Raw genomic sequence first — 6,000 nt, forward strand, 5'->3', positions numbered from 1 at the left:
TTGCTATGTAATGAATGTGGGACCATACTTTACACGGATACATACTTCTCTCTAAAATATTTCTCACTATTAGCTTCTTCTAATACAGAAATAAACCATTTCTTCTAAAAATATGTTCAATTTCTCTTACATGATTATGATTTATTAGACCGTTCCAAGTTCTAAATTCTCTACTGTTGGAATGGGAAAATCTGTTCTCAGCTTTTTTCCACACCTCTAAGTTACAATGATTTTTTCTTGTATATTTGCACTTCTCTACAGGATGCCCATACATTCCTTTGCAACAAAGAACTTGCAGGTGTTAGAGGAACAGATCTTCCTCTTCTGGTGAGGAGCATTTACCCTCAGAGGATGAGGGCTGTACAAGTTAGGGAGTACAATTTTACATTCTACTGGTGGCTTGCTGGGTTCTACTACTGGCTGTCTCACTGCTTTGTAGTTGTGGCACAGGGCTGTAAAACAAGGCTCATGACAGTCATTTAAATCAGACAGTTATTTTTGATTGCCCCCAGTCTTCTCTGGGTCCCACAGTTACGGATGCACAGTGAGGTTGAAAACAACTGAAACCAAGGGACAACAAAGCTGAACATCAAAGACAAAACTAAAGGGAAGGAAGAACAGAAGAAACTCAGAAGGCAGCTGCCTTGTAGAGTTCATTATGATGGACTGGAATTCATTTCTTACAACCCACTTGAAAGCTGCTTCATAATTATAAAAATATTTATAGGCCAAGTTGACTTCCTTTGCTGTTCCCTATTCTTGGGAGGTTGTAGATGGTATATTCTTTAAGAAGCTTTGTCTGCCTGCTAGAAACCTCCCTATGCTTTGCAAGTTTTCTAGTTTCTCTTCTAAATGGCCTCAACCTGATCAAGAGCCTGTACTGCCACGTACTGCAGAGTAATTCACAGTGCTGTAAGTACTGCCAAGTAATTGGAACGGAATAGTCACAGTAATATACTTTCTGACCTAATTTCTCTGTAGGATGCAAGCATTACAGATCATTATCTTTCCACTTGCAGACAGAGCTGCTAGGTGTTGCAGCAGATACCGTCATCAAAATCAGGCTAGGTACTGTAAGAATCACTTTACCATATGGGGTATTCTCTGTGGGATTCCTTCTGGATGCACAAAATTGCCACTGCATGAAAGCATTAAGAATATTTGCATCCACTAAATGTGCTCAGCGAAGCAAGTCTAAGTGGATAAAACTAGATTCCTAAATCCACAATAATCTTTGCAGTGCTAACCACTTGTTGATGTTACTGATTTAGAGATTTCTGGGGGTTCAGCTCTTACTAAACCACAGCACTTTTTACTTTTTTTTTTTTCCCCAGCTCAATCTTAGTTTTTCTGTTGATTTCAGCTGCACCTGACTCTTATGGCAGACTTTTAGTGGCCAGATTTATTCCACCTGTCTTTGGTCCCCTTAGTAGAGCTACATACATCAGCAAGAAGCAAGAGTTGTTTAAGGTTCTTCTGTAATCAGCAGAAAGAAACTGGGATCTCTGCAGGGCAATTAATATCTTGGCTGCTGTAAAATTGCTCAGGGGAAGTGCCTTTCCAGCTCTGATTGCTGCAGAGGGAGCCTGTGGTGTGTAGGCTTCTGACTTGGGTGATACAGAGAGACTTGAAAAATGGTATGAAGTGCTTAAATGTTATTTTACTTGAAATATCTTACTTAGTATGTGTGTCTGCTTTGATTTAGGCATAAAATCCTTGTCTGTTGATTTTTGGAGTTTAAATAACTTGAGAAATCACAGTCCTATGGAAATGTCTAATGTTTATGGAATATTTCACTAAGGATTATGGCTACCTCACCTGAAATTGATGGAAGTAAGGTAGTTTATTGCACAGATGTCTGGCATTTTTACTAAATTTCTGCTTTCCTTCTATAATAATTTGGTTTCTGTCTCAAACCTCTTCCTCCTTGTTTAACTTCACCTTATGCACACAATGTCATTGGTATGCCTCAATTCAGTTATACACAAGGAAAATGAAGCATTAGGTACATCTACACTTTTGAATTACTCTAAGGATTTAACTGGTTTTATTGTGTTTTATTGTTGGCATGGGGTGTCATTAAGTGAGATTGTAACACCACTGCATGTGCACTTAATTATTTTAGAATTAAGTTTATTTTGATTCCGAGTGTACCTTTTGAGGAGAAACAATTCATCAATGGCTGCAAATGCAGCCCTTTGCAGCACTTTTTTTCTCTTTAACACTTCCAATATTAGGAAATAGTGTCTTGTAAAAAAAAAAAAAAAAATTGACAAAGGTCAAACACCAATACATGGGAGTGGTGTCATGAATCTTTCAAGAAAAACAGCTGGTTTGTATTAATCCACAAGGATAAATCACTTTCAGATCATAAACAATTGAGCAACTCAACCACATAGAATCCCTGATTTTCTTCTTAGTGGATGATAATGCATTTTCAGTAAATTCTAGTTACCTCATAGAGAGACTTGGAAGATCAATATCAAAATAATGAGTTATTCATAAATTGGACATGATAAACACATTGTGGTGGCCAGCAATAAAAGTAAATTACTTATTTTATATAGAGAACTTGTTGCAACAGCCTCCTCCTCCAGTTAAGAAATCCATTAAACTCCTTGGTGAATAGTCAGTTGGATCATTTCCATACTGGGATACTCATATTTCTAATAAAGAATAACTGGAAAATGCAACAGAAATGTAAAAATATTTTTAATACAGTCATATTAGTTTCTTAAAATGGTTTTGCGAACATGCAATTTCTTAAAGCATTATTTAACTTTAAAAGCTTCAAACATGCCTATAATTAAGAGATGAGTAGTTCTTTCATAGCAACAAGCTATAAAAAGACCCCTCAGCTACAACAGTAATGCAGATGCTGTAATGGAACCAGAAAGCAATGAGTAAAGTAGGGGAGGCACAAGCTGAGACCACATTCAGTATGGGATTTTGACCTTTTTTTTTTTTAAAAAGTGTATTTTATAACCATTAGAACAAAGACTCAAAAATAGTGTAGGAGTGAGAAGGAAAGTGGTTGAGAAGGATAGTGAAGAACAGGGAGCTCACAAGCTGACTTCCATGTTTTACATAAAATAAAACTGGTAATTTGGAACTGAATGATGACAGGACACTTTTGCCTTAAGTAATCGTTGCATGTCCTGAGGAGAAGCAGAGGCTCAAAGGTCTGTGTTTATCTTTCTGTGCATAATGTCTGCCTTAACACAATGCCTCCTGTATTGTCAGTGCTTTACGAGACCTTGTGTGTAAACGACAGAATTAAGGTGAACAGATAAGAGATAATTATAATGAGATGTGTGTCACATGGAGGTTTGCACCCACAGTGGTTTTCACAGACCTAAATAAATTGATTTGAAACTGGTTTTAATTACTCTGGTAGAACAGCTGTGTGCTGATAGGGCATCAGTTTCTGTGTTTTGACATAGCCAAGGGGCTCTTAGTGTGTATCATCTACTTACACATTATGCAATGCATAGGTGTGTTAACATAATCAACTGATTATGGTAGTGAGGCAAGTCTAAAAACCAAAACAAAATCATATAAGGAAACAGATTCTCCTTTCCTTTACACTGAGATGATTGAAAAGGTTTGGTGTGATTTAGGACTCATACTGCTGTCTAGAAAAAAAATCGGCCAACAAATTTATTTTGTGAGAAATAATTTTGTATTTTAAGCAATGGAACAATATGAAGTGATAATTATTAAATAAAAAAAAAAAAAAAGACCCAAAGCCCAGAGCTTTGATATCAGATATGTCTCATAATTACAAAAACTACTTTGTTAGATGTGCCATATTAGGGAAATTTAATTTGCCTATATCTCAATTTCTGCAGCACAAATAGAACTGTCTCTAGCTTTGATTTTATTTGATTGTTTTAAACCTTTATGTTAGTGTGATGTATTTGTTGCATGTATATATGTAGTGTAATTTTAAAGATGCAAATTAGATATTTACTTGAGTTTCCACTCTTTAGACTTTCAGTTTATTAGGTCACAACATAATCCATATCCACACTGTAACTTCAGTGGAACAGAGGCTTCTACTCCCTTTCAAGAAAGAGAAATGGATTTCATATGAGGAGCAGATGTGACATCAGTAAGTTCACTTTCTCTGAGAAAACCTTTTTTCAATGGATACAAGTCCTCAGTGGTCATTTTACTAGAATTTGTTCATGTTTTCTCTACTCCATTGTGATGTGGAGCTGTAATTTCAGCAGAAAAGCTGACTAAACAAGCACTGCCCGACTGAAAAAGCAAGTAGCAGCTGCTTTAATAGTGGACTCTGCTGTTTATAAACACCAATGTCAATGTTCTGCTCAAACGCATTTGCAATAATTTAGTTTTACAGAATGCATTTCTTCTGACCACAGCACAAAACTTCTGCTCAGTATATTGCTGAGTTCATGTTCAAATTTTATACTGAAGGCTGAAAAAGTTGTTACAAAGTGATCCTTTATTTGTAGCTCTTATTACCAGTGTTTTTAATCTTTAACCTGTTTTAATCTTTAACTGTTTCAGTAACATTTACTTAAATAATGTAATCCCCTCTAAACGGTTGATTGACTCTCTCTGTCTGAGGCTGTCTGCTGTTCTTCTCACAGCTGACAGCACAGAGTTGTTTCTCAGGAGAGGATGAGGGGATGTTTTCTCACAGTCAGCGTTGCTTTTAGGAAAGATGGAGCCAAACCACAGGGTGTGTCTGCAGCATCGGCTCTAAGCCCTACAGAACCATGGAATTCACCTTGGATTTTGCTTAACTAAAGTCTTTGCCTTTATTGCTAAAATAATCAAGGGGTTAGGGAGCCCGAGGGCCATGGGTCAAGCAAGCTGGATCCCCGATGCTCTGCACTGCTCAGTCATCACCCACTTCATGGGCTCAGCCTCGGGCAGCACCACTTGGCTTTCTCTCAGCTTTAGATTGTCAGAGAGCTCGTTTCAGAAACATGGTGCAAAAGGGACAGTGGATAGCACTGCATGGGGTGTTCATTTGCATTGGTCTGTGGGTACAGTCAGAAAAAGGAAATTTTCTCCGTGAAGACAAAGAGAGTAAGAGATACTAAGCGAGGTTGGTTAGCCATTACTTCCTTTTTTTATGTCTGATTAGAGTAACTGACTTAACTTTTAATTAAAGACTTGTAGAATGTGTGAGCTATTTCAGGTATCTTGGCAAACTTTGTGGAATGAAAACCTTAACCAAGGAGTACTGGTCTAGTCCTGACATGCCAGCTGCCTGAACACAGGTCAGGACACTCCAAGAGTCTCTCCTCCATGAAAGCATTTGTTTAAGGAGATGCCCATGAGGAGTACTCATTTAAGCATAACAACTTGATTATGGTGTTATCAGAAGTTCCATGGCATGTTTAAGGGCTTGAAAGCAGAGATGGAGACTTGAAGAAAAAGATGTAACTCTGTCCAGCAACGACTGATTGCGCTGACAAAACGTGTGACCTTGCTAGTAAGAAGTTAAATTCCCTTCAAGAACAGTACAGTGGGCTGGGAAGGTGTGCAGAGGAACATGCACACAAACTTCACCTACTGTACAACTGTGTAATTTCAGCTTTTCCTTTGGCTTGATGGGCCAAAATCCAACAGTAGTGTCCAGGCAAAGAAAGCTCAGGGGTGCAGCGACTGAAAGGTGTCTGGAAATTCCAGGTGAGTCATGAGAAGCACAAGTGCCTTATTAGTTGTTTATTTTATCAAGTCTGAACTCTGTATGTCCAAACACTTCTTGGACAGAGTTTCCAAAGCCATCATTTTCTCTGTGGTGGCTTGAGAAACACCTATAGCTAAACATTTGGTCTTCTAGGAATCAGAATCTCTCTCTATGGGAAATCTCAAAGGCTCTCTACCACAGGTCATTTGGGGAAAGTGTACGTGGAGGCAAAGCTGGGTTTTGTATGGAAGTGTTAACAACTTTGATGAGAATCTAAAAGATCTGTATTTAGATGAAAAAAAAATCCCATAAAAGCAGGATCTGCCCTC

Source organism: Poecile atricapillus, chromosome 1, assembly GCF_030490865.1.
Source record: "Poecile atricapillus isolate bPoeAtr1 chromosome 1, bPoeAtr1.hap1, whole genome shotgun sequence".
Lineage (NCBI taxonomy): Eukaryota > Metazoa > Chordata > Aves > Passeriformes > Paridae > Poecile > Poecile atricapillus.